Genomic DNA, 14,600 nt, shown 5'->3' with positions numbered 1-14,600 from the left:
ATCAATACGTACTGCTCAGCATCTTCTTCCTTTGCGACTAAACCATGCTGCTGTTCACTCAGAAGGCCACGAACCATAACAATTTTCCGTAACACTTATATTACACTTATGGTCGTAAGCTTGTAAAGGAATCACATGCAGCTTATTGGCATGAAGCTCTAATAGCATATTTTTAGGTAATTAGGTACGAGAATACCTTGTAGACCCAGGCACGCTTCTCTTGGCCTGTGAGACAAGTCCGGCTGATGAATTAATGAAGCTAGCGGTTTATGAACTGATTCGCGATAGAAAGTAATTATACAGGCCTGGTAGAACACATGTAGAACACAGACATCAACAAAATTATCGATTGACAAAATTGTTTTGGTAATTAGGTCACATTGAGAGATTTTCAGTTAAGTACACCTGAAAGATATAAAACTTCCTAGGCTCACTTTCCACATCTTCCAGCAGAAGCCCTGAATTTTCTACCATAGCAATAGGGTTCAGCTACTTGCTCGTCTCATTGCCCAAAGAAAGTAATAGATACCGCTTTTAACTTTCGCTTAGCTTGTAAGTTTAACATAGCGTGTAAAAAAAATTCGAGTCGTCTTTTGCAACCCTGACTCGCTTCATGAAGCTGCTATATTGAGAACGCAACTTATCTATCACACTAATGTTCAGCCTATAGAACCTTAAAGTCTCGCACGGTTCATTTTGCACTACAGACTGCCATGTCGCACACTCTTATTAAGCTTATTGCAGGATTTGAATTTCTCGATCTTCTAAACGTTTGCTCACCGGTGAGTTAAGTTCTGCTAAGCTTCCCCTCTGTAGCAGATTAGTTCACCAATTGAATTAGCTTTTTGACACCTTTCATATATAAGACGGGATGATTAACAAGAAATATTTCTGTTATCTTATCTATTAAATTCAACACTACCTCATTTAGCTGACTTGAGCATTCTACTAAGAGGATACGCCAAGGTTCTTCTATACCATTTCCTGAAATAATGTATCCAATCGTGCCTAGAAATCAAGTGGAAACCTAATAACGGCGGTTCATTTTTGGATGGTATAAAAATACCCTTAGCTCCACGTACGGTTTGAACACTTTTAAAGTATGATTACTGATCTAATGTAATAACATGTGTTTGGTCCACTTTTATTGTACATATATTTTTTATGCAAAAGCGTAGAATAGAGTATTGGTACTTGATGATGAATTATTGAATAATTACAGACGGACTTGTCTGCTTATATCGAAAGTAGAGGTGTGTAACTCAACATTTTACAATCGATGTGGCGAAGCTTTTACAAGATGAATAGGTATCCAAATATTGTTTGAGAAAACGAAATTGACACGCGAAAAGCGAGCGAAGACTTGATTAATTCTTCCGAATAAGACAATCCTGAAACACCAAGAACATGTGTATATAGCATTAGAGGGGAAAAAGATTTCATAATTACCAAATGTGATACGATGTATCTATCAAGACAATGCTACCCTGACATCAGATTACATTTTCTTTCAAGAACTTGGATATAGAGAATTTCATCAAAAGACTTCTGAAATGAATGACTTTTCAGCTCTAAGAAATGTGTGGCTCTTAGTTATTAATCAAAGCATACAGTGAGCTAATATGAAAAGATTATTTGATTAGCCCACAGTTTGGTTGCTTTGTGATGACCAGTTTTCAAAAGCTGGTAGCGAACACACGATTACTATACCATAAATATTTTCCAGCTAACCGTCTAAGAAAAGTTTTTAAAAGATCTTAAAATCGATTCTTTATTTCTCTCATCGATCCTGATCACGGGTCTCATGCCCAAAGTAAGGCTGTTTCGGAGGTTACATTATAATGGATGCCGTAGAAAGTTTTACAAGATACAGTCTGGAAAATAATATTAATGATAGACCGGAACGAAGTGAATCCTACTCACCTCTAAATGTAAGCGCTAGTGAGCAGTAAGCACGCTAATTGAATGCATATTTGATAGCCTCGAGTGTTAACACACATGAGACAGGTTTAAATAATATATTTGTATGTACACGACTGTTTGGATTAAACATCTTTTATCAGGGTAACAATCAAGAAAAAGGTGAGATTATTATGTGTCCTAAGTAGATTTCTTCAGCAGGAAGCACTCTCTGATAGCATTCTAGTTGCATATATACGGGAAGTTTAGCTATTGCTTGATTATCTATGATCAATTAATGCTTATGCTATTTACATTTGGTATTAGAACCTCTTTCAACCCTGAGGGTGCACCTAAAACAAACAGCTCTACGTTCCCAACGCTATACGTGTGTAATACCCTCGTCTTATTAAAGAGAGAGGTAAATCCACGGTTTTTTAATTGGTACGTTTCTCTATAAGGTGAGTTAAGTAGCTCTAAAGAGACTACTGCTTCGTTTTTGAGACCTGGCTAAAGAACAAAAGATCCTGCGGCCTCCGATTGGGTGTTGAATTCCTTTAGTAGCTCTAAGCCGATATGAATTAAGGAATACATGCCGATGCCCAATGCTGACTTCTAAATTTCACAGCATTTTTAGAAGGAACCTGTAAGCCGTTTAGCCTTACCGGATATCTCAAAAGGATATCTCGGAAAAGCCTCTCATTATTGGCCCTCCTTTTGCACCCTAAACCAATAATTAAATATCGAACATCCCCGTCCAACTTAAAAATTATTTCTCTAATCTCTGCATCACTTAGAGATCGCTTTCATCATTGATTAATATCCCTTTTGAGATAATGCAAAAATATTACAATAATGTCAAGTGAACTTACTCCTAATGTTCTCATTTTGAGGTTAATTCTGACGTAGCAGATGTATATTACAAAAAACTTCTCCAGCTCAGAGAAGCCTGGTCTATCGTTAGTATTCCAACAACTTGTTCATCAACTGTACGCGCTTTCTCATTACTAGTTTTACGAAAACAATACCTTAATAGCTCAAACTGATATTCATACTTTCTCAGTTAAACACTTCTTGTTCCACACGTTACTGGGTTTAAACTACAATATTTCGAATTTGATACTCCTAAGGACAAGATGGGCTTCCCTAACTTTCCCGTTTCAATCCAACCGATCTCGTCGATTGTACTGCTTGCAAAGGTATTCGATCTTTCTAATCCAAGTATCATGGCGGATCTCGACATTTACTGTTATTATCTTTTTATCAAAATGCATCCCAATATATAGAATTAGTAATACCATTATTTCTGCAGAAAGCCAGTGCTGACTGCCATGTTGATAAATGTTAAATCTTGTGCCATATTAAAGTAATGTTTCAACAGATTTTAGTATAATACAGCGTGTGAGTTGCGATTGAAAATCCTAATCTCACTACGCTTCTTATCAAAGTTTACTATGTCTGGTTGGTTGTAGTGAATGCTAACTTCTTGGATTCGTTTTGATAAAAGAACAAGTTTCACGACATCTCCTCTTAGTAAAATGTTATTTCAATGTTTCGTTATGTCTGTACTTGGTAATAGAATTTTCTCTGATAACAGTCAGCAGGATAGATCTAAGGAAATATCTGTGTTTCGACCTTTTTCTTGCCAAAGTTAACAGCGCTTAGGTGGACTGAGAAGGCAATGTACTCTAGCCAGTTTTCCACTATATGCAGCGATGACCTATGCAGAATTTTAGAGACGACTTGCTGTCTCATTTTTGTAAAGGAATTTACTAATTAAAAATCTACCCTTCCTAAACACTGGAAAATTTTCATCACTGGTGATAACCTCGTCTTATTAAAGGGAGAAGTTAATCCACGATTTTTTAAATGATATGCCATTACGCCATTGTAAATGTTTCCTGCTATGGTTTCGTTTTCTCTTCCAGTACCAAAGCCGCTCGTTTATACTATTTAATTAATTTAAAGATAAATATTTAATTTATATTTATTTTTACTATTATAAATATTTAGTGGGTTTTTACACACAACTTTCATATTTTATACCTTGTCTTTATACCTCCATCGTCTTCATGTCACTTTTGTTTTTTCTAATAGGCTTGGACGTTATTACAAAATAATAATCATAACTGAGTGGACTGTTGTAACGAATTGTGATTCCGTTGATTGTGTTGAAACAGTAACATGAAATAACAGAGGGCGCAAAGGAAACATCAATGTGCCTTCATGTATTGCTTCATATAACAAATTTTAGACTGGCGTAGATTTATTTACAAATTGATGAGCTTATACCCAATCAAGATCAAGTTCAATAAGTGGCATTGGAACTTATTTACGAATGTTGTGGAAACTACTTTAGTTGCTAGATGGAAACTTTATCGAATCTTGCACTTACGTCATTTGGATCTTCTAGAATTTCACAGAAGTGTTACAATGGCATTGCTCTTACAGTCTGCAACGACAAGACTTCGTCCACGGCTTCAGGGATTGAACAGAAAGTGTCCTGAAACAGGGAAACCTAGCAAACATACCCCAATACGAAATGAGAAAGTAAAGCAATTATGACAAGGAAGTCAAGAAAAGCCAATAACATAATGTCAAGAATGCCAGGTTGGCTTGAGTACTGTTCCGATAATTACCATCGTTAGTGTAAAAGTGAGATGTAAATTTGCTAAGACACGTTGTAAGGGTATGTAATTTTGCCAACGTTATTTAATAAAACAGTAAAAATTACATATAATTGTGTTTATTTTCTAGTATTGTCAACCCAAAAGGACAATATCCTATGTATAAGACAGGCTGTGTTGTTTACCGAGGTCTTGAAAACGAAGCAGTAGTCCTTTTAGAGCAAGTTAATCCACGTTATAGAGTGGCGTACCAATTAAAAAACCGTGAATTTAGTTCCGCCTTTAATAACACGAGGGTACCATAGACGCATAGCTTTGGGAACGTACAGCTGTTTGTTTTAGGTGGACCCTTGGGATTGAAAAAGGTTCTCATACAAAATTTACAAAGCATACGTATTAATTTATCAATGATAAACAAACAATAGTTATACTTCCCGTTTATATGCAACTATAATACTATTTGAAAGTGCTTCCTGCTGAAGACATATCACTCATAACGCTGTCACCTTTTTCTTCATCGTTAGCACCATAAAAACTGTTTTATACAAAAGGTTGTGTTCTTACGGATATATTATTTATACAAAGTCTGACGTTTGTTAACTCTCGCAGCAATCAAATGTGGAATTAGTTATGGTTCTTGCTGCTCACTAGGGCTTATATATAGAGTTGTATAGGATACACTATGTTCCGATAATCATTAACAATATTTTCCCTATTGTATCCTCTAAAACTTGTTACCCATTTTATTCTAACCTCCGAAACAGACTTACTTTGGGCCTGAGACCTGTGATCAGGATGGATGAGAAAAATAAAGAATCGATTTTAAATTCTTTTGAGATTTTCTCTTAGACGGTTAGGTGGAAAATATTTACGGTATAGTCTGTATAGTATTCCCTATACGGGATAGTATTCCTTACCAACTTAGTAACACTGGTCATCAGAAAGGTAAAAAGCTCTGGTGTGGTGGGCCGGCGGTATGCGTTTGTGTAGACCGGCACCCACACAAGAGAGTTTAGTAATTAACTAAAATATTCCTAATTGACTAACAAAGTTTCTGCAAATCACCAATTATAACTCGAGCGGCAAAGTTATACTGGAACAGGAACTCAGCTTACAACCAATCAGAATATCTTCGCTCTTACAAGGTAGCAATGGCCTCAGCCAAGACTTAACTTCGAACTAGAGAACGGTAGAGTCGTTATCTCTACGAAAACTTTATAGTTACTAACCCCTGGGATATCACTTAAAGCAAAACTCCTTGCTTCCTTGCAGTTCCTTGCAGTAAGCCTGTAGTTTATTTTTCTTAATGTTTACAAGTCCACGAATTTGGGGCGTTAAGTGTAACTTATATGTGTGGTAAATAGTTTAACTTATGTGACGAGTTCCAATCGTTATGACTGTACAGAGAGAAGTACAAAATAGATTATAACTTCACTAGACTGGAAGGGCACGAGTCAGTTCTAGTAGAAGGTTAGGTACAAAGGTGTAACTATTTGAATTGTCGTCTGTTTTAGGCCAGCTTGGCAATGAACCTAGAGTCTGTCAAAACAAACATCAAATAGGGGAGTGACAGAACTTCGACCGGCAACTTACTAAGATCGCCAGCAGTTTCTGGGCGTACAGGTCCCGGCTGGAGCTAGCTTTCAGAAGTAGATTGTCAAGTTCGAAGGAGGTAACTTTGACCGTCAGTTTCCTAAGCCGACCAGCAATTATAGGGCAGACCCCTGGTTGTCGTCAAGCTTTCAGCAACAGAGTGCCAAGTTAGTCACTAGGATAAGGTACGGACGGAACCAAGATAGTAGGTTGGCCTCCGTATAAGCCGAGAGAGTAAGGGGAAGAATGATGGCTTGGACAACTATTAATTTACTCGGAAAACTTGGGCTAGATCGTGCCTAAGACATTGCGGACTCCGTCTAGATATCACGACTTTGAGGGTTCTCAGGAGAGAGACGTTGTCCGACGATCGAGCCAAAAACATGAGTTTTTAAAGGCCTCGATCAGATGTGCACACGGCACCAATTTACGTCTTGTGTGCATGGTTGTAACGCGTGCAAACATTGCACACAGACCGTGAGGTCAGAAATTGGACATGCGTGGTAATCCAAAAGTTCCCTGGAGAGGAACCCAAGAGTAGCCAGCAGCCTGAAAAGAAAGCTCATTGGTTAGCACACGACACTAAGGGCAATGTCAGCTGTGAAAAGTGCTTCTCCAAAGGGCGGAGAGAAAAGCCATTGGAACACGTCATGCTTCTAACACCAACATTGGTTTACAATAGATTTCCTGGGCGGCGTCACATGAGGAGAGAAGATTTTATTGCTGCGCATGCGTGTATATGTACTCCGTGTTCTTGTGCGTGTTATCCCCAAACTCAGGAAGAATGGTATCCATCGAGAAACTACAATATTCATACATAAATTTCCGCAGGTTAACATTCGTGAGGTTTAAAATATATTGTTCTGATGAAATCAGAATTACAGCACTTGTCTGTCCCTATGTCTACAACAATTAAACTTAAAACTACAATATAGACAAAGGAAAATAAAAATGATAAACATTATTTTATGTCAAAATAGAATACTAAAATACATAATTACTCTGTTTCATTTGCCTTTCTTGTTCATTGATTAACCTTTCAACATTCTCAACATGATGGCTGGCATATTACAAATCTATAACTTCATGTATAATATGACTTAAAGACAAGTTGATTCCATATCCTTAATATTAATCTTTGAGTTTGATAATATGCAACAATCAATGCTATCATTAAGTAGTGGGAGAAGATCTTTACTTGTATTGTTAGTAACATAAATCTCTTGAGAAATAATCAAAGAATTTGGACCATAAACTTTACAGTTTTTGTCTAATATATTTTTTACCAGTCTTATGGAACAAAACAGTACTCGACACATCATTACCACATACTATTGTTAATATTTCAGGGAATGGCGAAACATATAACCATTCAATATTATCTGAAGAAATCCACAAAGGGAACCTATCCAAAGGGACTAGATCGAACAGGCAACTCGAAACATCATTTGTAGGCTATGAAATTAATGTTTCCGTTTTGGCACGCAGCTTGTCATCTTTTCTAAACCAAATTTGCACATCACTATACTCAGCAGATGGAATGCTTGGAGGAAAATACGGTATCAGATGATTTCAAAGAAATTAACAACTCAAGGATCTTTCACAATTCGCAGAAAAAGTGCTTAATGAGGACACGAATATATCTCTTCTCAACGTTATCTCACCGGTGAGTAAATTTCTGGTAAGCTTTCGCTGAGTAGCAGCCCTGCGGCCTCCGATTCGGTGTTGAATTCCTTTGCTAGCTGCCAACCAATAGGAATTTTTGATTAAATGCCGATGTCCACCGCTGACTTCTAAATTCACAGCATTTTACGAAGGAACGTCGAAGCCGTTTAGCTTTATCGGACACCTCGAAAGGGAACTCTCGATTTATTGGCACGCCTGTGGCCTCCTAAACCACTAATTAAAAATCGAACATCCCCGTCCATCCTCAAAATTATTTCTTTAGTCACCGCATCACTTAGAGATCGCTCTCCTTCATGATTAATATTTCTTTTAAGACAATGTAATATACTATTAGAATGAATTCAATTGACATCCACGTTAATGTTCTCAATGTTCTCATTTTAAGGTAATTTGTGACGTTGCAGATGCATATTACAAAAAGCTTCACCAGCTCAGGGATGCGAGCCCTATCGCAAGTGACCCATCAACTTGTCAATCATTTTAACAAAATTTCTTTTTACTAATTTTACGAAAACAATAACTTAGGAGCTCACCGTGCTATTACTTTTTTCTCAGCTAATGATTTCTTGTTTCGCTAATCAATGGGTTTCGCATGTCACTCGAATATTTCGAATTTGCAACTCCTAAGGACTATATGAGCAGCCGTACTTTTCATATTTCAATCCACCCGCACTCGTCTGTTGTACTGCAAGCAACTCGAAAACTGATTGGATCATTTAAGCCGTCATTTCATAATCGCCTTTATGGAGAAGGAAACAGGTCCCCCCTCGTATAAACCATATCAGGTATAACAAGGAAGTATTTATAAAGCTTAAATAAGGCCACTTTTTCCCTTACTAGCACGGCAGCTGTGCAGCATTCAATTCGGAACTACCTCCAAGTCCAGGAGCGAAATGGTGTTAGTATAACCCAATCGAATGAGGTTAGTGCTTACGAATTCCAGGACCCACACAAGTACCATCAGTTCCAGCCGGATAAGTTTACTTACCTGTAGATAAAAAGTGAAGGCAAGATAGGATTGTGAGCGAGCCACATGTTCGTGTATAAGACCACATATAAAGTATTCAGACTTTTTTGCATTCTGCCAAAGTAATTCTTTTACAAAGGGCAATTTGAAAGACAACGATGGCAAATGGCAAAAGGATGATGACGAACAACAGCTGTAGAAGACCAAAGATTTAATTATTGATCCAATCAGTTATGATTATTACTTTGTAATAACGTCCCCGCCTAATAGAAAAAACAAAATGGACATCAAGACTATCTTGATGTAACTTTAAATGAAGCTATTAAGACAAGGTATAAAAATAGAAGGTGGAATATTATTCTACAGCTACAGGTACGATTTGAACACCTTTCATGAATAATGGCTGATCTAATGTCATAACACTTGTACTTTGTCTACCTTTCTTGCACTTATTTACTGTATGCAGATGAGTAGAATACATAGACTTGGTACTAGATGTTGAATTATTGAAGATTCACACAGGGACTGTACTTCTTATATATATCTCACCATTCCACAATCCTTGTGGTGAAGCTTTCACAAGATGAATAGCTATCCAGAGGATGGTTAAGAAAATGAAATCGACACGCGAGACGCTAGTGAACACTTGCACAAATCTTCCGAGTTACACAGTATTGACACAACAAGAACATGAGTATATAGGATTAGAGGGAAAGAGGATGTCAGATTTACGAGATGTGATACCATATTCATATGAAGACAATTTTTGCATGATAGATTACTATTTCATTCAAATACTGAATTTTCTTCGAGTCTTCTAAATGAACGACTTTTTCTGCTCTATGAAAAGGGTGGCATTTTGTTACTACTCAAAGCATACAGTCTTCTTATATGAAAAAGTTATTTGTTCAGCCCACAGTTTGGTTGTTTTGCGAAGACCAGTGTTACTAAGTTGGTAGCAAAAACATGACTGAATATACCGTAAATATTTTCCACCTAATCGTCTAAGATCTCAAAACATTTAAGAAATTGCTTTCATATGGTAAAAGATTTAAGAATTATCTACATGGTAGAGGCTGTGGATTTCTGCAGAAATAATGGTATTACTAATTGTAAGAATCAGAATGCATTTGATAAAAATATAATAACAGTATAATTCGAGATCCGCCATGAAACTTGCTTTAGAAAGAGTGGAATCAGTGTCCAGCCGGAAAAACTTACTTACCTGAAGATAAAAAGTGACTGCCACATGTTCGTGAAAATGGGCCAATATGAAATATTCAGGGTTTTGTGCGTTCTGCCAAAAGAGTTCATGTACAAATAGCCGATTGGAAGACAATCTTATCTAGAACATGATTAACAACAGCTGTAGTAAACCAATATGTCATTGGCAACGGCTTAGTTGTTTATCTAAAATGTTATGATTATTATTTTGTAATAACTTCCCCGCCTTATAGATCTAACAAAATGGACATGAAGACGATATTGATGTAACTTTAGATAAAGGTATAAATCAGTTAAGTGTTTTTTACTCATGTTTAAGAAATTTTGGTATCTTTTAACACGAGCGGCGGCTCTGGTACCCAAAGAGAAAACGAAATCGTAGCAGGACACAATTAATTTAACGAGATACCCAATTCATTTTGATATCAGAATCGCGTACTACAATATCATTCAACTATATAAAATTTGTTAATTTTTTTATCTCCTAAACTGTTAAACACCAGATAAATAACTGCAAGGATCCTGCCATCGGCAAGGACATTTAAAATTGTGTAACTACCTTGATCCTTTGTGACTGCACCATGTGTCTTTTCACAGTGAAATTTAGATGTCAGCAGAGGTCTTCGGCATGTATTCCTTAATGTGTGTTGGCTTCCAGTCAGTAAAGGAATTAAACAACAAATCGGAGGCCGCAGAAAGTTGTGTCGTGTAACTTATCTCACATTATATAATGTCGTACCATTTAAAAATCAGTGGATTTACTTCTCCCTGTAATAGGACTAGGGTATCATAGACGTATAGCTTTGGGAACGTACAGCGGTTTGTTTTAGGTGGGCCCTTGGGCTGGAAAAAAGTTGTGATACCAAGCGTAAAAAACATAAGTAATTATTTATCATGAAACTTAAGTAATTGCCATTCTTCCCGTTTTGTGCAACTATAATACTAATTGAGAGTGTTTCCTGCTGAAGAAATCTACTTAACACTCATAACGCACTCACCTTTTTCTTCATCGTTACCCTGATAGAAACTGTTTAATCCAAAGGGTTGTGTTCTTACGGATATATTTCTTAAACAAAGTCTCCCGTGTGTAACACTCGAGGATATAAATATAAATTTAATTAAGGTCCTTGCTGCTCAGTACAATATACAGAGTTGTGTACGATTCTCTAGGCTCCGGTCTATCATTAATAATATTTTCCAGAATGTATCCATGGAACCCATGGAACCCATTATAATCAAACCACCATCTCACTAAGGCCAACATACAGAGTTGTGTACAATACGCTAGGTTCCGGTCTATCATTAATAATATTTTTTCGACTATATCCATGGAACCCATTATAATCTAACCTCCAAAACAGCCTTACTTTGGGCTTGGGACTGGTGATATAATCAATGAGACTAATAAAGAAGTTACAATCGATTTTAAGTTTCTTTGACATCTTCTCTTAGACACTTAGGTGGAAAATATTTATGGTATAGTTTTCGCTGCCAACTTACCAACACTTGTCACCACAAAACAACTAAACTGTTTGCAAATGATATAATCTTTTCATAAAAGCCTATTGTATGTTTTGATTAGTAACTAAGTGCCACATATTTCATAGAGGAAAAAGTCATTTTTTTAAAAGTCTCGATAAAAATTCTCCATATCTAAGTTCTTGATTGAAAAAATAATCTAATATCATGGTAGAATTCTCTTGACAAGAATTCCCGGATGGCCAGGCATTCTTGATGTGCTGGAGCTTATTGTAATATGCATCTGCAACGTTAATAATCACTTTAACATAAGAACATTCACAGGGATGTCACTTGACTTCATTGTTATAGTGTCTACATTGTCTTAAAGAAATACTAATCAGCAATGAAAGCAATATCTAACTGATGCGGTGATTAAAAAAATAATTTGACGATTAACGGGATGTTCGATTATTAATTAGTATTTTAGGGTGCAGCAGGCGTGCTAATAATCTGAAGGTTCTCTTTCAAGTTGTCCGGTAAAGCTAAACGGCTTCTAGGTTATTCCTTAAACTGCTGTGAAATTTAGAAGTCAGGAGTAGACATCGGCGTGTATTCCTTAAATCCTATTGATTTCCAGCTAGTAAAGGAATTCAACGCAAAATCGGAAGACGTAAGATCTTGTGTCGTGTTACTGCGTCTTAAAAACGAAGCAGTAGAGCTTTTTAGGATACTCAAGTCACATTACAAATTGGCGTAACATTGAAAAAACCATGGTATTATTTTACCCCTTTAAGAAGACGAGGCTATCAATGACGTATAGCTTCGGTAACGTACAGCGGTATGTTTTCCAGCCCTTGGATGCAAAAAGTTTGTGATACCATGGCCTCATTAAGCACTGTTCGATAACCATATAATTTGGAACTTCGCTGCAGAAGGGCCCTTTTTCTGCGAATTGAGAAAGTTCCTGGAGTTGTTAATTTCTTGTAATCATCCGATACCGTAGTTGCAGCCAAGGCTTACTTAAAGAACCAAGAACCATTAAACTTTGGCTGTTGTTTATAGGGAATGTCAGATTCGTATTGCTATTCATCCAATGGGACTAAAACGAACAGAGGAGTAGTAACTTCATTTGTAGGCAATTAATTAATGCTTCCCTTTTCTCACGCAGCTCGTCATCTTTTCTATGTAAAATAAGCACATCAGTATACTCAGAAGATTTGTATCAGAGGAGATTTCCACTCCGATACTAAACTCATGAGAAACAACTACGGTATCAGATGATTACAAGAAATTTGCAACTTATTGAACCTACACAATTCGCACCAAAAGAGGCCTTAGGAGTGAAGTTTCAAGTGATATGATTATGGAAGAGTGCGGCTCAAAACGTATGGATGATGATGGATGAATTGGTAGAATGAAGACAGTGGACGAAAACGGGCTAATCCAAAACCCCCCACGCTCACGATGTTTCTCCACCACAAAGCTCACATAACACGAGGAGGGATCGATCCGACGACGATGTGTATGTTTTAATTACTGAGCCACCATTGTCCCTCGTCAAGCTTCTGTTCGCATTCTACGCAGACTTGCCATAATAAATAGTATTTCTTTGATTTTTTCTGTACTTAGATTTTATAGTATGTACCACCAGACATGTCAACTCTGACAGGTTTTAGCAGTTGTAGTAGTAGAAGTAGTAATAATAATAATAATAATAATAATAATAATAATAATAATAATAATAATAATAATAATAATAATAATAATAATAATAATAATAATAATAATAATAATAATAATAATAACAGTAGCAGTAGTAGCAATAATAAGAGTAGTAGAAGTGCAGTACTTTACAGTCTTAAATAAAGGGTCAATTTCCCAAACACACTACGATTAACACAGGCTGTCAACATTAGGGTATTTGGGGGCAAAGATCCGCGGAGGGCAAAGATCCGCAGGGCGTTTGCAGGTTAGTTTAGAATTGAACTGGCACCACTGCTTTTCAGATCACGAGTTATCATCAAGGAGAGGTGACATACGAAGTCTTGTTGCTTTACAACTAAAACCTTTAAAGCTATGAGGTAAGTTACGTTTTCGCATAGTTTGATGTAATTTAGAATAAACAATGCACTTCTTTGACGCCGGTGTTATTATAGATTTATGTATTATTATGTTTCTTTTGATATACCTAAAGATTTATTATTTTTTTAATGGAGGCAGTTCATCGAGCTCTATTGTTGTTTGGCGGGAATTAGCAGAGTTTTCCACAATGGCAAAATGGGGTAAAAATCCGCGGAGAGAGTGGGGTAAAAATCCGCTGCGGACCTTTACCCCGTTCGAACGTTTTTTAAATAAAAAGTTATATATTCTTCGAAAAATCTACCTTACTACCTATATACATAGGCCATATCGATACATATGTCGGTGACTATGCTGTGCAAGTGCTGTGTAAAAGAAGACTAATATTCGAGGCTACAGACTAACGGACTAAGTTAAATCAATACCAAATTTGGCTTGTGGTTGGGGATTCATATTGAATTACTAAATAATTTCTTCTGTTCAAAAATTAATTCTGTCTTAGGCATACTTTATAATTGCATATAGGCTATATCAGACTTTATATACTTCATTAAGTGGGTGTCTATTAAGAGAGCGACACTCAAAACACCGATATAGCGAAAATCTTATTTCTAAGGAAGTCTAACCTAACATGACGTTAGCTGAATTTTGGAAGTGTCAATGTTTTAAATTTTGGTAGTTTCCTGTGTTTTGAATATCGATGTATTGAATACAACCTCTATTATGTTTTTAAAATTTTCCTGTTTGTTCCTTTGTCGAATCGTGTGAAACTAAAAGGAAATTTAGACCTTTTATGTTGATACCTTCTGAATTAATTATAGTACTGAACTAAAATAGAGCATAGTGTAGACCTACTTTTCAGCCATAAAATTTTGATCTAACAGTAATATGTAATTAGTGTTGCCAGGAAACGAGACATTTTTCGTCTCCTGTCTCGTCTCGAAAACGAGACGAGACAGTGTTTTCATAAGAAGAGACGACACAGCTTTAAACTCTCGTCTCGACTGGTATCATATATGCTTTAATATTGCCACGAGACGAGACTTTTTCGTGTCTCGTCTCAT

Source organism: Thermobia domestica, chromosome 3 (genome assembly GCF_964235325.1).
Source record: "Thermobia domestica chromosome 3, izTheDome1.hap1.1, whole genome shotgun sequence".
Classification (NCBI taxonomy): Eukaryota; Metazoa; Arthropoda; class Insecta; order Zygentoma; family Lepismatidae; genus Thermobia; species Thermobia domestica.
Note: the sequence above shows the minus strand (reverse complement) of the source record.